General features: G+C 45.0%; 1 non-coding gene and 1 pseudogene across 1 annotated transcript; both read left to right on the top strand.

Annotated features, from left to right (window-relative positions):
• Nucleotides 1–5,956: 5,956 nt before the first annotated feature.
• LOC148647773 (U2 spliceosomal RNA) lies at nucleotides 5,957–6,138 on the top strand. The gene has a single exon (XR_015927146.1). It is a non-coding gene; the product is annotated as a U2 spliceosomal RNA (small nuclear RNA).
• A 7,859-nt stretch (nucleotides 6,139–13,997) lies between these two features.
• On the top strand, nucleotides 13,998–14,200 carry LOC148647772 (U2 spliceosomal RNA; annotated as a pseudogene).
• The last annotated feature ends 5,499 nt before the right edge of the window (nucleotides 14,201–19,699 follow it).

Here is a 19,699-nt window from a genome sequence, read left to right as displayed (position 1 = left end):
TTTTTGTTACTTAAGGGTATGAGAAGTATATAGAAGTATGTTTCTGTATGGTGTGATTCTGCTTCCTGTATGCAGACTTTTGCAATATTAAAAGTTATCTGCCAGGTGTTTGTCTTGAATTCCATCTACATCTTCTTAATTTCCTTTGCTGCTTGTTCTGAATATTTAATATTCATAAAGACCCTCTGGAACCATGTCGCTCAGCTCTTTTGCTCTGGGGTTTGATTCCAGCCTGAGGCTCCATCTGTCATGCGAGCTCATTATGTTCTCTAGTGCAGGTCAGATGTGCAATAAAACTGGAGACAAACTAGGGCAAACAAACAGATTTATTTTAAAATAATGCAACTTAACAACGCATACATTTACACATCATACAAAGTTACACTGCATACAAAAAAATCTCAGAGGCCTACATTCTACAGAGCTGTAACTCAAAAGCCTGTAGAGATGCAGCCACTCCTTATTACTGCATTAGTGGTACCACACAGCACTGCAGTACGGCAGGGAAGTGTGGTTCACTGGCCAAAAACGATCGATAGATGTCACTTGTGGTACGTTAGGTGTTAGTGAAACGATTACTTCATTTAGTCTTTTTCTCTACTATGCATGTTTAAATCCCCTTGGAATATTAATATGGAATTTTACAACTAAAGGGAAATTTTTTATGCTGAAAATAAAAACAGAAGTATAGCATAATGTATACCTAAATTAATGCAAATTTTAGCAACAAGTAATCGGGAAACAATCTAACTAAATATTGATAATAAAAAATATATTTCACACATGCTGTACTGTAGTGGCTTTAAAGCCATTTGGTCTCATATAGTCTCATACATAACATATACCTAGTTAGATAGTGATGGCTAAATATAAAAACTAAGCACACACAGTATTCCACCACCTCCATAAACATTTTGTGCATTAAAGTCTTCACCTCTGAAACTTAAGGTAGATATTTTGGAAACGTTTGTGCTTGTTCTAACTATATGCAGTCTATAAACTTCATAAAAAACTATAATGTTTTATCCTTTTCTAAGAATACATACTAAAAACTGTTATTTTTGTAAAAAAATGTGTAATACCGATTTCATTTCAAATGATAAGTAATATTAACATTGAACCACACAACTAAAGAATTTTGGCAGTTAAAAATATCAGCAACACTTTCATTAATGAGTCATTAACAAACATTATATAATGATTAACAGATCATTAGTTCATATACATTCACATAGTTATAAATGCCATTAAATGATAATTCATATTTTAGGTAATGTGTTTTCAAATAATAAAGTTTGTTGTTGATGATTTGTAGTCTTTTAAACTGTCTATTTCATGTTCCTGTCTGCTTTGTAACATTGAAAGAATGTACGCAGGATTTTACACTTTACGTCTTTACATATAATTTATTCAAGAGTTGTAGAGCTAGGTTACTTGGTGAAGCAGTGAGTTGGGGGTGGGGGGAGGTGCAGTTTAGGGTGTAACAGGATGTATATTGATGGGGTCATTTTGCTGCAAGGGAAAGATGGATGGGGATTAGGTTGTAGGGTCTGCAGTTGGATGGTTGTATTTTTGTTCTGTTAATTGACTGGAATAAACTTTTTTTTATTCTTATCTTTTCAGTTTAAAATCCAAAATGTCCCCCATATGGGTAACCACATATTAAACAGATTTTCGGAACAGGGAAATTGATCAGGAGCTTGCTATGCATAGACATGGTATTATGTTTTCATGAATGGTGCACTACCTTCACTCAAGGTCCAGTGACAGACCACACAAGCAAAGGGGACAGATGCGAGATGCACGCTGCGAGAATGTCCTGCCCTTGGGAGCCTTTCTGCTCCTGGGCCGTCCTGCCCTGGAATTGTCTCGCACACCTGGAATTCTCCCTAGAGATTTCCTTCTGGAATTGTTCCCACAGGCTCTCTGTGTTGCCTGTTTTTACCGGGAGGAACTTGAGCTCGTTCACTGGCTGAAAGTTCCATGGGCATCAGAGTCCCACGTGGGTTACTCTGCCCTACCAGTTCCTGATTGGTTGATCAAGGTGAGATGAGTCACTTACTCCTGACACCTAGGAATGCAATCCAGATAGGCGCCAATGGATGACCACTGATCATGATAGCCAGGCTTAACTAAGTGCATCCCCATTTGGGAGCTGTTCCTTATCAAAAGAAAACATCTTTAAATCAGCCTGCATGAATAGCTTCTCTGTGGCTGCAACACAGAAATAAAGAGAGAGATGGGGCATCATTTATGAAAGCACAGCAACACTTAATTCTGTCTTATTAACAAGCATTGCCGCTACAGTGTGTTTCGTGCTACGGGAAAAAGCTTTTGAAAAGGACTTTGAGAGGGATGCCTTTGATTCAAGTACCTTGAAGATAATAAGTCAACCGGAAGATGTTTATTGCCTCCAGAGCTTCCTGGGTAAGAACATTTTCGATCTTTCTCTGTCATCTCCTGACCCGTGTGTGAAAGTGTGGTCCATACCGACTGCACGTAGACAAGAAGAGCTTTTTGTAAATTTTTTACTCGAGCCACTGTTTGCTCGTGAGCTGAGGCCCTTATGGGTCCATATGTTTAGCCTCTATGACATGTTCATGTTCAAAGATGACATTGTGAACTTCCTAAAAAGGTTTTTGGATGTGCAGGATACTGGGGTGAAGATACTTGACAGGAGGAAAATATGGAACAGGAAGAGAAAGTACATGGTTCGCTTCAGAATTGACCCCAAAGCAGAGGACGGGCTTTTACACCATTCCGTGTCCTTTACAATTGGGGTTAAAAGAGGCTACCTGTATTACCTGTATTACCTAGAGCAACCTTTCAAATGTAGGCGTTATGGGTAGAGAGGTCATTATGCTTCAGACTGCAAGGTCCAGGTGTGCAGGAAATGCGATGAAGTAGGTCACAGTGCATTGACATGCAGATCTGAGCCCAGATGCAATTTGTGTGGGGGCTCTGGGCATGTCTACAAATTGCTGCTGTCACCAGAGGGGTGGCTGTGCGTCAGTACTCAGTCCTTGTTATAACCCTAATGCTGAAGATCCTAACATTAAATGTACGTGGGTAAAGGAACACGGTTAAGAGGACGGCGGTGTTCACTTACCTGAAAACTATGTGCTTTGACATCTGTCTGCGGCAGGAGGTCCGCTTAAAAGATGAGAGTGATGTTGTACAGTTTACACGGGAGTGGGATAGAGGAGACTCACGGTGGAATATTGGTGGGGTCCATTCCTCTGGCGTAGGAATCTTACTGGGTAATAACAATTGTATGGTAGAAAGATGTGAGAATGTAGTGCCTGGGAGAGTGTTGGTTTTCGATATTTGTTTTGTGTTAGTAGCTTCCAGTGTGTGTGTGTGTGTGTGTGTGTGTGTGTGTGTGTGTGTGTGTGTGTGTGTGTGTGTGTGTGTGTGTGTGCGCCCCGGCAATGGCACTTTACGGTCAGACTTCTTTAAAGACCCCGTCTGCCTGACTAACAAGTGGATTGTTATAGGAGGGGATTTTAACGTCGATCTCCAGGACAAGAAGGGCGAGTCAACTTAACCTCCTTTTATCTCAGTTTGGCCTTTTTGACTGTGCCTTTCGGGCCGCAAAGGGGAAAGTTGGGGCCACGTGGAGGAGTGCTCAGGGCACTGCAAAACACCTTGACTATGTTTTTGCTTCACAAGGGGCACTTGTTGAGAAGGCGGTGGTGCAGCCAGTTGGGTTTTCAGACCATGCCCAGGTGGAGATTCACTTTCCACATTTAAACAATCAGTTTGGACGTGGGGTGTGGAAACTGAACACGGAGACTCTGAAGGAAGCAGAGTATGTCAGTCTAATGAGATCTAAACTGTGTAAGTGGTGGAAGGAGAGAAAGCAGGGTATCTCCCTGATTGACTGGGGGGAGCAGTTGAAGAAGAAGATTAGGGGGGAGTCGAGAGCTTACTTCTTAGTAAGACTCAAGCGAGAATGGCAGAAGGGTAGGAAGCTGCAGGAAGAACTGAATAGTTTATATTCTCAGTGTAATAAGGGCACGGTGGTGAGTTTGGAGGCTATTTCAACGGCAAAAGCTAAACTACGAGGTTATTATGAACAAAAGGCAAAAAAGTACCTGTTTAGAGCTCATGTGGAGTACTTACAAGCACATGAAACATGCTCCAGCTTCTTCTTCTGCCAAATATGGCAGAGGCAAAGGCAGAGAGTGATGGCAGGCATCCAGACCCAATTGGGGAGGATAGTACCTGGTAGCGGTGAGATGTTGGAAGCAGTGAGGAACTATTATAAGCTTCTCTTTTCCCAAAAGCCAGTAGATGAACTCATGGGGACAACGTTATTAGATAACATCGTGGCACAGATACCCAAAAAGGCCCAGGAGCACCTGGAGGTACCAATCAGCCTGAAAGAACTTGGTAATGCTTTACTTAGCATGAAGCTAGGTAAAGTTCCAGGTAGAGACTGGTTACCTGCTGAATTCTACCGCACATTCTGGGATGTTGTAGGGGCCCTTTTGATGCAGGTTACGGAAGAAGTCTTCCATAGAAAGATCATGAGCGACTCGATGAGGGAAGGCATCCTCACGCTGCTGTACAAGAAAGGGTCAGCAATGGACCTAAAGAACTGGAGGTCGTTGTAATTGCTCTGTGTGGATTGCAAGCTAATCGCCAAGGTGTTGGTGAACTGCCTGAAAGAAGTACCAGCTTACGTGATCGGCCGGGACCAAACGTGCGGGGCAGAAAGTAATCCAAAGTCAGGACAACTCTGAGAACAAAATGGCTCCAGTGGGCCAAGGACTATCTTTTCAGGCTGAGAGGTACACGAATGGAAGGAGAGGAACAATGCTCACCCCAGTTCTTTGGCTCGGTGAGAGCGCAGCAGGAGACCACTGTAATGGTCTTCTGAAGAAGGGAGGGATATAAGTCGAGGATGAAGCAGGAATGTTGGACTGTGCTACTGAAAACTACACTGAACTGTTTGCAGGAATAAAGGTGGATAGTGGCATGCACGACAGGTTGATGACTGGTGTGAGTGTGAAGTTAGATGGGGAGGAAGGAAGGGGAGGACGGCCCAATAACAACTGTAGAAATGAAGGAGACACTGGAAGGGTTGCAGAAGGGCACAGTCTCTGGGGTGGATGGGTTACCAACCGAGTTTTATGTGATGTTTTGGGAAAATTGGAGGCCGTTACAACTGTTATGTGCACATTACAAGATACTGGCAAGGATACTGGGACGAAGACAGAAGAAGGTAATGGTGTTTCTAGTGCAGGGAAACCAGAGTTGCAGGTAGGAAAATAAGTTGGAATTTGCAGCTGATCAGAGACACGCTGGAATGGGTTGAAGATAGAAAACTGCCATTAATGTTGGTGAACTTGGACCAAAACAAAGCCTTTGACAGGGTGAACCACGCTGTCCTATGAGAGACACTGAGAAGAATGGGGGTAAGTGAGAAATTCGTCACTTGGTTACAAACATTGTGTAGGAAGGTGGAGACTAGGGTGTGTGTTAATGGCAGGTTAGGCAGAAGAAAACTGGTTAAATGTGGAGTGCGTCAAGGTTGTTCGCTATCCCCTTTGTTGTACATCGTGTATGTCGAACCCATTTTAGAGCGAATCCGGAAAGACCCAGGCATGCGTGGGGTTCTGGTCCCTGAAAGTGGAGGACATGAAGTCAAAGTAGGGGCCTATGTGGACGACATCACCCTGTTCCTTAGTACAGAAGGAAATCTGCAAAGGGAACTAAGCATAGAGAAGGGATTTGCAAAGGGCACGGGTTCTGTGTCGAATAAAAGCAAAAATACAATCCAATATTACAGGACATGGAGAGATAGAACGGAGGCGATAGGTGGATTAACAGTTATGACGACCCCAGTGAGGGTGCAAGGAGTACAGTTTCATAAGGAAAGTATGGTAAAATTAAACTGGGAGGAACGTCTGAGAAAGGTGAAAGAGAAATTGGGGAGATGGCAAACAAGATCGCTGTCCTTCAATAAAATTGAAAAAATCTTTTCTTATCAGTTTAATTTCTGATACGTCCCCCATCGGGGGACCACATATTAAAAGTATTTTTGGAACAGGGAGCTGGATCAGGAGCTTGCTCCGTCCTCTCCACGCATCGGCCCGGTATTGCAGCGGCTCCGGGAGCGGTGCACCACCTTCTCTCAGCAATGAAAAGACAGACGTAGCCAGCCAGCAAGCAAGCGAGGTGGACTGGAGCTCCTTCTTCTCCAGTCTCGTCTCTCATCCGTCCGTGTCTTTCTCTCCCTGTCTCTGTCTCCATTCCCGTCCTCCCTCTGTGCACTTTCTCGTGTCTCGACTTTCTCGGCAAGCAGGCAGGCCCCCTTTTCAGCTCCCATGAATTTTCCCTCCAAAGCAACAGCTGCACGAGTTCCGGGCTCCAGGGCAGTCGGCCTGCGCCACTGGGTGCCAGGGGAACACCCGCGTGTCAGTCGGCACCTTTAGGGGCATTGCTTCTCGGCCTTTTGGCCAAGATCGGATGCGACTGGAGCCTGGAGGAAGTCCGTGTTTTTTAAATATTTTCTTTTTCTGGACGCTTCCAATGTTTGGACGCTTCGAAGGACTCCCGGAGAAGAACGGATGTTTGTTCAGAGTGCCAGGTGAGTTTTTTGCCATCTTTGGGGTTTTCTTTTTTTTGTTTTTGCTGGACGTGGAAGCTGGCCTCAGGGCTTGGACTGAAGAACACTCTCCAGTTTAGATGGCTGGGAGATGTTGGTTTGATGTCAGGGAGGGAGGACTTCTCCCAGCATGTATTGAAGCAAGTTCTGGATCTGAAGGAGGTGTTTTGTGTGCAAAGTTATGCATCTTTACGGCTTTTTTAATGTGGCTTTTGATTTATCGCCCAAGTGTTGGAACGCACTTCGGGAAAAGAAGGATGCAGGACAGCTGGGAAATTTTGAAGTAATGGGACTCTGGGCACAGGAGGACAGAGTTCTGACTCTGCACATGTATAATCCTTTTGTGCCAGAAACGGATATATATGCCTTCTTGCATTGGTACGTAGACATCCTGAGTGAGGCACAGAAGGTGCAAGACAGTCTGGGCAGTACAGATTCTGGCCTGATGACATGTCGAGGGATGGTTTTAGACATCCACCGGCAAACTTTTTGGGATCCAATCAGGGGATTCTATTTTATGCAGCACAGCTGAGATTGTGCTGAAGATGTGGTGGCCATTTGGCGGCAGAATGTAATAAGATGATTTGCCGGAGATGCAGGGGGGAGGAGCACGAGATAAAGGACTGGGATAAGGGATAAGGGATCACAGATGGTGAGGAGTCTGCAAACAGGGAAGAGGTTGAAACCCTGGCAGTATGGTGCCAGGAGAACAACCTCTCTCTGAACATCAGTAAGACTAAGGAGATGATTGAGGACTATAGGAAACATCAGGGAGGAGACCACACACCTATTTACATCAATGAGACTGCAGTGGAGAGGGTCAGCAGGTTTACGTTCCTGGGAGTTAACATTTCAGAGGATTTAACCTGGACCCACCACACCAACACAGTGGTCAAGACAGCATGGCAGCGCCTGTTCTTTCTCCACAGGCTAAAGAAGTTCGGCATGCCATCACATGTCCAGGCCAACTTCTACAGGTGCACTATTGAGAGCATCCTGACTGGTTGCATCACTGCCTGGTATGGGAACTGCTCCGCCCGAGATTGCAAAGTATTGCAGAGGGTGGTGAAGTCAGCACAGCTTATCACCAGCTGTGATCTACCAAGCATCCAGGAGATCTACTCAGCTAGATGTCTGAAGAAGGCCAGGTCCATTCTGAAGGACCCCAGTCATCCCAGTCACAAACTGTTTTCCCTCCTACCGTCCGACAAATGGTACCAAAGCATTCGGTCCAAGTCCAACAGACTACGGAACAGCTTCTACCTCCAGGCAATAAGACTGCTAAATAGCCAACCTGTAGCTCCTTAGCAAATCACCTGTAATGGCTACATGGACACACAATTCTCACTATATTCAGCATAACTGCACTACATGTTTATATTGCATACACCATGGACACATAACAGCTCTACTCACATTGAGTTTTATTCAATTAAAAAAATGTAACGTGAATTTTTGTGATTTTTGTGATTCTTGTAATTTTTGTGAGCTAGCATAAAAAGACATTTCATTGCCAGCAAGTACTACTGCACGCCATATTGTTGTGCATTTGATAAATAAACTTTGATTTGATTTTGATTGTGTGATAAGGGCCAAGGTGTTCCTTATGTAATGAAGCTGGGCACCTGTTTAAGGACTGTTGGGACCGACAACCGGAACATAGTTCTTCGTAATGGGTATTTGGAGCAATTCCCAGTTAATGAAGAGGAGGAGGATAAAGGAGGACAGGATGCTGGGGGTGTGGGATTGGCTATAGACTCGGTGGGGGACAAGAAAGAGTGTGGTTGGGAGAAGGGAGGAGGCTGGTAAGCCAGAAAGGGGTGAGTCAGGGAGAGATAGAGAGGAGGAAGTCAAGATGTTAGTGGAGGAGAGGGTAGTGAGGTAGGGGAAGGTGTAGCTGTAGGTGGAAGAGACGTGGGAGTCAGTGGGAGGCTGAAATGAGTGAAGATGGCAGTATAAGAGAAGAGGAAGAAGGGGAGGGAGATGGTTTTGAACTGGTGATAGGAAAAAAGAAAAAATGGAAGTGGAATTTGAAGGAGAAAGCTGGAGGGGAGTCGCTCTCACCTCCCAGGTTAATATCCAAGGTAGTAGAAGGTGAGGGGGTGTGTAAGGGAGAAGGCGCTAACTTGGAATCCCCAGCCCCAGGGAGTGGGAATTGGGGGGATATAGGAGAGTAAGGGGTGTGGAACAGAGGTCAGCAAAAGCCTCGCCTGGTCTCCTAGCTCCCCGAGTAGCTCAAGTAGTTACGAAGGCCCACCACAGGATGCGGCCAACATAGAAGAGTTGTTGAGCAATGCTGGTATAGGTAACTACTGATGCCATCATGTTTTTTTCTGTATTTTATACTAACGTGAGAGGGTTGCAAGTTAGGCTGAAGAGGACAGGGTTTTTTTGTTTCTGAAGTCTGTGTGCTTTTTGGTTGTTTTTCTGCAGGAGGTACATTTGAGGGATAGGAAGGATAGAGTGTGGGTGGTGTTAATTCGTACGTTTTATATGAACCGTATTGTGTTAATGGGAAGGGATTTTAATGTGTGTCTAGATAAGGGGCAGGAGGGAGACTTTATAGGGCAATTATGGGGGAAGGTAGTGAGGGACTTCTGCATGAAAGATGCATATAGATGTCTTCCCTGACCAGCAGGGATATACCTGGAGGAATTTCTGCGGGGCCAGGGGTTGATTGGATTACTGGTTTGTGCCTCAGGGGGTGCAAGTGGTGGATGTAAGTCTGAGTCCATCTTGGTTTTCCAATCATGATGGGTTGCTGTATGAGTTGGAGCTTGGGGTGCTGAGTTTTGGGAGGGATGTGTGGAGGATGGATGTGATGGTTTTGCAGAATGAGAAGTTTTGGGCGTGGTTAGGGCTGTAGGGGTGTTTTCCGTCTTTGGTGGACTGGTGGGAGTGCGTTAAAAAGAAGACTGGGGGGGGGCGTGGCTACAGATGCAGCCATTCAAAGTGAGCGGTACAGACACGTACCACAGGTAATTGGCTGCGGTGTCGCGTATCATGACGCAAGATGACGCGGGGTACCACGGTACATGATTGGTTGACCGACAGGGGCACTCGTGGTCCGTTGGTCTGTCGTAGAAAGACTTACAGTAAACGTCTTTACTGTGCCCGTTGTAGATATTGAATTTTACCACTGAAGGGAAATCTTAGTAGCTGAGCATAAAAAGAATAGGAGCATACTGTAACGCGTGTGAAGGCCATAAACGATATTAATTTTGGAACATAAACATACAGTACTGTATATAGCTGGTCTTGGTACTTTAAAGAAAAAAATACACACCGGTATTCCATTTCTCCCTAAACATTTTAAGCATCGAAGTCTTTAACTAAAGAGATACCGGAGTCAACAAGCATACTTTTAGAATTTGATTAATAGGGAATATAATATGGAATCGCGTATCTAAAGAATTTAATGACGATATGATTATATTCATGTACTGCGACAGAGCTGTGTAGGGCTGTTTCGCCTCCCTGTTCATGCGAGTTGTCTTGTAGCCTACTGGTCTAGGTGCGTGACTAACAACGCACAGGTTGTGTGTTCAAATCCAGCTGGTGCTGGACTTTTCTTTTAACGAACATTTCTTCGAAAAAATAGAATAGCGATATTATGGACAATCAATTGACTTTTATATTTCAAAATATCACAACATGATCGATTTTAAGTCATTTTTGATAACAATGAATAGTCACCTTCTTCCCTTCTGACAATGGTTCCTGCTTCTATTGTGTGTGTGTGTGTGCAATAGAGTAAATTTTTATAGAGAAAAGGAATCTGGACAGTATGCGTTACAATATAAACATTTATATTGATTTAAATCGTGTTCTGATTTAAATCGCAAACGCGTGTTTAATTATGTGTTTTTTAATCATAATCGCCTGGGGCCGTGCTGTTGAGGCTGCACAACTACAGGGATAAGCAGAAGGTAATGGAAGTGGCCAGGGCCAAGAAAGAAATCATTATGGTGGGGAAAAGAGTCTCCATCTTTCAAGACTTCTCGGTCAAGGTGCAGAAAAAGAGGGTGGAAATAGCCAAAGTAAGAAGGAGGCTGCGTGATGCTGGACTGAGGTATTCGTTCCTGTATCCAGCGATCATTAAAGTGTTAGATGCCTCGGGGGGATCTACTACTCTTTCCAGCTTAAAAGAAGCAGAGAACTTCCTTAAAAATATTCAACAGCAATCCTCCACGTCTGAATAGAATGTGAGAGGTCCGCTGCTAAACGAGCAGCCTTGGCTTCTGTTTGTAGAACTGATCGAGCAGAGAACTAAGCGGTTATGCCTGTGCTTAGAACCTTTTCTGACGTTTTAAATGTTCTCTATTTTTAAGATTCTGTTATTAATGTTAATGTTGAGATATAGATGATACTGTTTTGTATCAAAATTTAAGACTGACAAATTATTTTGGCGAGGAGTAGACAGTTTTTGTTTTAGTATAATAGTTGAACCCCCTATAACTCAGCGTACTTTATTGCCGACTGCCACAGCTGTGTGACTAGCGGCAACCTTTAGTTTAACTTCTCGGTTAACTACGCAGAGAAGCTAAACAATTTTGTTGGACCTTTTCTTAGTTTAGTTTGCAGACTGAGTCTAACAATCTTGTTCTAAGACTGCTCTTTTTGTCTTTATCACTGTTAATCAATGTTCAGAAGATTAACAAAGTTCCTTTGTTTCTTTTTTAAATACCTGACAAGTGCTGTTACCTCATGTACTGTGTGTGGTTACAAACTGAATTTTTGTTTTCTCTCTCCAAGACATTGTTTAATTTTTTCTTCTGCTCTTTTCTCTTTAAAACGTATGGAATGGGTACGTGCAGCTGCTCTCTATGCTATTCACTGTTATGTTGCATTATACTTCAATTCAGCCACTGCGTTACCGTATTACAACTAAGAAAAAACCACCATGAATAATGTTAAGATGTTAATAACGCAGTTGGAATGTAAAAGGGGTGAGATAAAATTCAAATAGCATTTTTACAGGAAACTCACTTGAATGATCTGGAACATAAAAAACTTAAAAGGGAATGGGTAGGTCAAGTTTATTACTCATCATTCTCCAACAAAAAATGAGGCGTGGTTATTCTCATTCATAAGAATCTCCCATTTACAGTCAACTCAACTTGGATAATGAATAATGATAATGAAGGTAGAGTGGTAATAGTTAAAGGATTACTATATGGGGAAGAAGTGGTGATAGGTTGTATATACTGTATGCCCCTAATGAACAAGACAAACAATTCTTTATTGATGTGTTTGGACAACTCACTATTATGGATTGTAACAATATTATCCTTGCAGGAGACTTTAATTTTTCTTTCTGTCCTAGGTTAGATAAGATGCCATCAAGGACAACGTGAACCGGTGGACAAATTTACCAATATCTTTTCTGGGCAGAATTAACCTGGTAAAGATGATAATATTACCTAAACTTCTCTATCCACTATCTATGGTATTCACTCCCATGACTAAAGCTGACATAAAGGATCTGAATAAAGCAATATCAACATTTGTATGGACAGGAAAAAAAAAATCAAATTTAAGACTTTGCAGTTACCCAGCGATTACGGTGGATGTGCATTGCCAAATCTGAATACTTTACCTGGGCAATACAAGCAAGAATCCTCCAGCAGTGGATTCATGCACCGCCAGACTCCACCTGGGTGGATATGGAAGCTGAACACAGTAAACCAGCCTCTCTTGTAAACTTCTTAGGCAGGAAAATGACTAATGTACCCCCACTAGCTAAAAAGAACCCTTTAATATTAAATGTACTGAGAACATGGAGCAAGATAACTAAATTCTTTAGTTATTATCCCTCTCTTTATATGCTATCTTCACTTGTGGGTAACCCGGACCTACCTCCTGAAAAGACAGGCTCCTACTTTACTAATTGGCAAACAGCAGGTATACATAGAATTTTTTACTTATTTGAAGGGGGGGGGGGATTTAAATCATTTGAGTGTCTTCAAGCACAATATAATATAACCACAAGAGACTTCTTTAAATATCTTCAAATCAGGCATTATGTGAGTACCAAGAATGGTGGTCTTGATTTATTCAGCAGCTCGCACACACTAGAAAAAATCTTTCTAAAGAACGGGAACTCAAAGAAATTTCTATCCAAGTTTTACACTTTCTTGTCTAGGCATGAGGTAGACTTCCCAAAAAAATTTACAGACAATCTGGAGCCAGGAACTGAGGTGCTGTATAGATGATAACACTTGGGAAAACTATTCTTTCATTGCCTTCAACAATCTCCGTCTGTAACCAGTATAAAGAAAATCAGTACAGGTTGTTACATAGAGCATATTTATCTCCACAGACTTAGCCCAGGCACATCACATAACTTCCCTAAATGTAAAACCCACGTTGGAACACTGTTTTACTGTCTATGGGAATGTACATATGTTCAGAGGTTCTGGTGGGAGGTATGTAAAAGAATATCTTTGATCTGTGTAATACAGTTAGATCCTCATCCTCTCACGTGCATTTTGGGAGTCTTGCCTGTTCAGCTGCTGAACCATAGAGAAGTAGTCCAGCCTGCCCTGATGCTGGCAAGAAAGGCAATCATGACCAGGTGGGTGGGTGACAAGCCTCCCTCTCTAGCTCTCTGGGAATTACTAATAAGAGACTTGATCTCTTTGGAAAAGTTAAGATTCATCCTAAAAGGTGAGCTGGACCATTTTAAAGACCTGTGGGATAAGCCTTTGAGAGCATTAGATTTAAAAGAGGAGCTCAGTATATATTCCTAAGCCATTATATATAACTATGGTATTACCTTTATGCCTTTTAGATGGTAAACTCTGATACAGCTGAGACTGTACCTTTTTTTGTTTTTATTTTTTGTCTTTTTTCCTACTTTCCTCATTCACTCTTATTTTTTTCCCTTAAGTCCATTCTTCATTTCTTTTTCTTACATTCATTGTTATTCTCTTAAAAAAAGGTAAAAGTTTAAATATTTATGTCTCTGCTGTGATATTTAACAAACAGAATTGGAAAAAAAAGAAGACTAGGGTGGGGTGTTAGGGATTTTTGTAAGGGTGTTATGAAGAGGGATATAAAATAGGTGGCGGAGGTCATGAGAAGGGTTGAGATTTTGTATGCCAAGGAGAGTGCAGGGCAGGGCTGGTCATGGATCATAACCGTACATTAAGAAGGATATTATGTACATGGATGTTAGTGAGGGAGGGAGGGTGGTTCCAAACTTGCCCCTGAAATTAGATTGTACTTTCTTTTCAGGGCTGTGTAAAGTCCTTGGTGGTGGGGTTGAATGTTAGACCACATGCTGCTACCGCTTGAGTCCATTATGAGAGAGCACAGGAGATTTTTTAGTGCATGCTATATTTTTTAGTGCATGCTATGTTTATTATTTGTGAGAATGTTTCCTTTTTTTTAAGATGTAGTATGGAAATAAAGTATATTTTGTAAAAAAATGTTCTTATCAGTTTAATATCTTGATACGTCCCCCATAGGGGGACTACATATTAAACCATTTTTGGAACAGGGAGCTGGATCAGGAGTTTGCTCCGTCCTCTCCACGCATCGGCCCAGTATTGCAGCACCTCCGGGAATGGTGCACTACCTTCTCTCAGCGGCGAAAAGACAGAAGTAGCCGGCCAGCAAGTAAGCAAGGTGGACTGGAGCTCCTTCTTCTCGAGTCTCATCTCTCATCCCTCTGTGTCTTTCCCTGTCTCTGTCTCCGTTCTCATCCTCCCTCTGTGTACTTTCTCGCGTCTTGACTTTCTCGGCAAGCAGGCAGGCCCCCTTTTCAGCTCCCATGCGTTTTCCCCCAAAAAACTTAGATGTATAATCTTTTTTTTAGGAAGGCAGGTGTGGTGTGGTGTGGTGCTGTGCATGTCCCCCTCCGCAGAGAGAGCTGCCTCTTGCCTTTGCCCGCAGGTGCTGACTATCCGCTTTCGCCTGCAGCTTGCTTGGCACAGCTGCTGCTGGTGGGAGGGGCCTAAGCTAAGGTGGCTGGAGACTCCCCCGCGGCTTTGGTCGTTGTCCGGGCGGTCGGCAGCTACGTGTGTATTGGGCTCCAGAGGAATCAGCCTGCACCGCTGTGCGCCAGCGGAACACCCACGCATCGGTCCACGTTTTGGGGCATCACTTCTCGGCCTTTTTGGCCAATTTCATGCAGTATGTGGCCTAACCGCAGCTGTACGATTTACGAAAAAGGTCCAAATGGGACAGGAGGACGTGTGGAGAGAAGACTAGACGTCAGGGGGCAGCAGGAGCGGCGGAACACCAGGAAGACCTTTTCCATCAAGCCAGAATCGCTCCAGCTGAAGGCTGGGAGGTGAAAGCGGAGCTTTCCACGATGACTGCACTGCTGACCGGAAGGGGACATCGGGAATGGCGGCTAGGAGTCGGAACCGTGAAGGTTTGAATCTCCAGAGGGACTTTTGAGAAGGGTTAGCCATGCTGTTTGAGTTGGGAACAACTCTCCAGAGATCTATAGAACATGGGATTCTGACAGTAACCCAGATAAAGGAAGGGGAAAAAGAGGGGGAGGAAGGAGGGGCTGGAAGAACCTTCTAGACAAGTAGTCGAAGAAACAAGAGACGCACTCTCCTGCCATCCTGTGTATTCCATCTTTCATGAACATGAGTCCGGTTAGCTCTGTGGAGTGTCCAATTCCAGAGACTTTTTCAGAAATAGAAGGGAACAGTGACTTAGATAGCCTTCTTAGTGCTAATGGATAACCTTTCGGTGTGTACCATAAACGTAAGAGGGCTAAAAAGATATAGTAAGAGGATTGCAGTCTTTGATTTCCTTAAAGATTTGAAAGCTGACTTTCTTCCTACAGGAAGTTCATGTTTATGGTGAGGAAGACAGCAGGCGTTTTACCAAAGAATGGGGGGAGGGCATCTCAGAGTGGAGTATAGGAGGAATACATTCTGCAGGAGTAGGCATTCTTATTAGAAATGAATGTTTTAAACTAGAAAACTCCTTTGTTGTGACACCCAGAAGAATACTAATAGTGGATGGACAGGTGGGGAGCGAGAATCGAAGACTAATAAATGTTTATGCTCTGGCACAGAAAAGATTAAGGAGAGATTTCTTTACAGGGATAGAGCCTTTATTTTTGACAAATTGTCACGACCACTAACCGGCCCAGACCAGCTCCTAAGAGGTCTAACCAGTTCCAGCAGCAGGGTGATAATTACAAACGCCGCTGCACGTGTTAATTTCTCATTAGACGCCTTACCGTGCGGCAGGCTGCATTATTTAAGCCTCCCTTACCCGCATATCACTGCTCGGTATTGAGTTCACTTCGTGTTGCTCTACCTAACACTCCTTTCCCTTTTGTCTTTCTGGATTTTCTGACTTCACCTTTTGCCTTCGGACTTCGGTTCTCGTCTCGCCCCTTGGATTGTTTGCTACCAGTGACTATTTTTCGGAATTGACCCCGCAGCTCTTGTTTCGACCACGAACCTGTCTCTCATTCTGGATTGTTCGCCACCAGTGCCTTTACCGGATCTTGACCTACCTTACGCCTTCAGACTACGACTCAGCTCCTGGATTTGCTCTGTCCGCCTATTCACCTCCCAAGGTCTCCTGACTCTGCATCGGATCCTTTTTCACCACAACCTAGCTTCGTTACAGAATACCGAGCCCTACAGTATGGATCCTGCGGATGCGCAAGCTCTTCGCTCCCTCCTCCACCAGCACTCCGTTCATCTTCTTACCAATCACGTTGCCTGGCTTTCGTCCCCCCCGGTGCCCCCGGCACCTTCAATAGCTCCTCCTGCAGTTTCTTCCGCACAAGCCGCGCCCCCCCCCCCCCCCAACCTTACCGTTTGTTCTCCCTGAAAAATATGACGGTAATCCTTCTGGTTGCAGAGGCTTCATTACTCAATGCTTTCTCTCTTTTCATCTGCATCCAGAGCGTTTTCCTACGTCGCGAGAACAGATTGGTTTTGCGATCTCCCTGTTGACAGGCAAGGCTTTGGATTGGGCTTCTGTTTTTTTTTACCAGAGCAGATTCGCAACCCATGGATTTTAATAGCTTTGCGGATTGTCTTCAGGCACGTTTTTCACAGAACAATCTGGACCTGGTTCACCTTCGGCTCTCAGCAATTCAACAGGGTGATAGACCTCTACAGGATTATGTGGAGGAATTTCAGTCTCTTGCCAAAGAGTCCGCCTGGAACCCAGAGGCGCTTGTTTGCCTTTTCTGTAAGGGTTTGTCAGAGGAGTTGAAGGAACACTTGGTATTCATGCCAATCCACTCTCATTCCCTGGAAGCAGCGATCTCCCAGGTCCTGGAATTGGACACCCGCATCAGAATCCAGAAAGCAGACAGACCCACTGGAAGCAGACACGGCCCCCCTGAGGCATCGCTTCCTGCTTTGCCAGCTCTGCCACATGCTCCTCTTTCCCTTCAAGAAAAGGAAAGGTGCCACCGAGAGGGACGATGTCTGTACTGTGCTTCTCCTAACCATCTGCTCGCTACTTGTCCTTCAGGACCACCGTCTGCACCTCGTGCTCTACCGCAGCCTTCAGCTAAGGTCAGCAGTGCTGTTTTTTCCCCAGCCTCTTCGGGCACTCTGTTTCTGGCGGAATTGTCGTGGTCCGATACTCACCTTCCCCTGACGATTTTTGTTGATTCAGGTGCAGAAGGATCATTCATAGACCACCAATGGAATATCCCCGTGGTTTCTGTGTCACCCCCCGTCAGCATTCTAGACCTAGATGGTTCTCCACTCACCCCTGCTCAGGTTTCCCTGCAAACCATCCTGCTCTCTCTCAGGGTTGGGGCCACTCATACAGAAGATATTTAATTTCTTCTCCTGGACTCGCCTGCCTACCCACTGATCCTGGGCCTTCCCTGGCTCAGGAAACACGACCCCCACATCTCCTGGGCCAAGAATGAGATCATTGCCTGGAGTCACACTTGCCATGCAAATTGTTGTCGCCTCCCTGTTAAGATATCCGCCGCTATCCTCCCTGTGGATGCTCCACCTTCCATTCCACCTCAATATGTTCACCTGAAACAGGCATTCGATAAACAACAGGCTTTCTTGCTTCCCCCTCATCGAACTTGCTACTGTGCTATTGATTTATTGCCAGGATCACTCCCCCCCAAGGGTCGCATTTACCCTTTAACCCAAAAGGAGAATCAGGCCTTACAAGACTAAATTAAGGAAGCCCTGGACTCAGGTTTTATTCGCCCCTCCTCTTCTCCTGCCTGTGCTGGTTTCTTTTTTATTGAAAAGAAGGATGGCTCATTGCGCCCATGCATCGACTACAGGGGGTTGAACTCCATCACGATTAAACATCGCTACCCTCTGCCTCTAATTCCAGCCGCTTTGGAGTCCTTACGTGGAGCCACCATCTTTTCAAAATTAGATTTACGTGGGGCTTATAACCTTATCAGGATACGGGAGGGGGACGAATGGAAGACGGCCTTTATGACTACGCATGGGCACTATGAATACCAGGTCATGCCCTTCGGCCTTGTCAATGCTCCGGCTGTCTTCCAGTCCTTTATGAATGATATTTTTAGGGACATTATTGGTAGCTTTGTTCTGGTACATTTCAATGACATTTTGAGTTTTTCTACCGACCCTCAGGATCATGTCCGCCATGTACAGGAGGTCTTGTCAAGATTGATTGACAATAGGCTCTATGCGAAGCTGGAAAAATGTGTGTTCCATGTCTCCAGGATCCATTTCCTCGGTTACAGTATCTCTCCTCTGGGTGTGGCAATGGACTCATCTAAGGTAGCAGCCATTAACGACTGGCCAGTCCCGTGCAATCTAAAGCAGATCCAGCGTTTTCTGGGTTTTGCTAATTTTTATAGGCGGTTCATTAGGAACTTTAGTTCGGTTGTTGCGCCCATCTCTGCTCTAACTCGCAACCGACCTGGCCGAGGTAAGTGGAACCCGGAGGCAGACAAGGCATTCCTACGCTTAAAGCACCTCTTCAGCACTGCTCCTCTTCTCCGTCACCCGGATCCCTCCCGGCCCTTTGTAGTGGAAGTGGATGCCTCTGCCTATGGGGTTGGTGCAGTCCTCTCCCAGCGTCAGGAAGAAGGACAGGTTCTTCATCCACGTGCCTTCTTCTCCAAGAAGCTCTCTCCTGCCGAAGTGAATTATGACATGGGTAATTGCGAGCTCCTTGCAATCAAGCTGGCCCTTGAGGAATGGAGGCATTGGCTGGAGGGGGCTCAACATCCCTTTGTTATAATCACGGACCAAAAGAACTTGGCCTACATCCAATCGGCTAAACGCCTCAATTCACGTCAAGCTCGCTGGTCTCTGTTTTTCTCGCGCTTCAACTTCGTGATCACCTATACCCCTGGATCTAAGAATGGCAGGGCGGATGCACTTTCCCGACTTGACGACCCCCTGGATCTGGATTATGCACCCAAACCGGTAATTTCAACTAACCGTGTCGTGGCAGCAGTTCGTTGCTCGATTGAAGATCAAGTCAGGCGGGCCCTGGACAAGACTACCATCCCGCTCCGTTGCCCCGTGGACAAATTATTTGTGGTGGATAATTTACGTTCGGCGGTTTTACAGTGGAGTCCTGACTCACGGTTCGCAGGCCACCCTGGGGTCAAACGTACTTTGGATCTCGTGAGTAGGGACTTCTGGTGGCCTACCATGAGAGCGGATGTAGCAGACTATATTCGAGCATGTCCTACCTGTGCCAGAACCAAGACCCCGCGTGCCAGGAAGATGGGTCTCTTGCACCCCCTCCTGGTCCCCTACCGCCCTTGGTCTCACATAGCGGTGGATTTCATCACGGATCTCCCCAGCAGTCAAGGTAATATGGTTTTCATGGTGGTCTCTGATCGATTTTCCGCTCCCTGCCTTACCCACAGCCCAGGAGATGGCAATGCTGTTCGTCCAGCACGTATTTCGCCTACATGGTTTGCCCAGGGATGTGGTCTCAGACAGAGGTCCCCAGTTTGTCTCGGCCTTTTGGAAAGCTTTTTGTCAAGCCCTGGGCACTCATGTGTCCTTAACGTCGGGATATCACCCTGAAGCCAACGGGCAGGTGGAGAGAATTAATCAAACCCTCCTTGCTTTTCTTAGAGCCTTCACTTCATCTTCCCAAGATGACCGGTCA

Source organism: Lepisosteus platostomus, chromosome 15 (assembly GCF_059453375.1).
Source record: "Lepisosteus platostomus isolate fLepPlt1 chromosome 15, fLepPlt1.hap1, whole genome shotgun sequence".
Lineage (NCBI taxonomy): Eukaryota > Metazoa > Chordata > Actinopteri > Semionotiformes > Lepisosteidae > Lepisosteus > Lepisosteus platostomus.
This window is presented reverse-complemented; position numbering and strand designations above follow the sequence as displayed.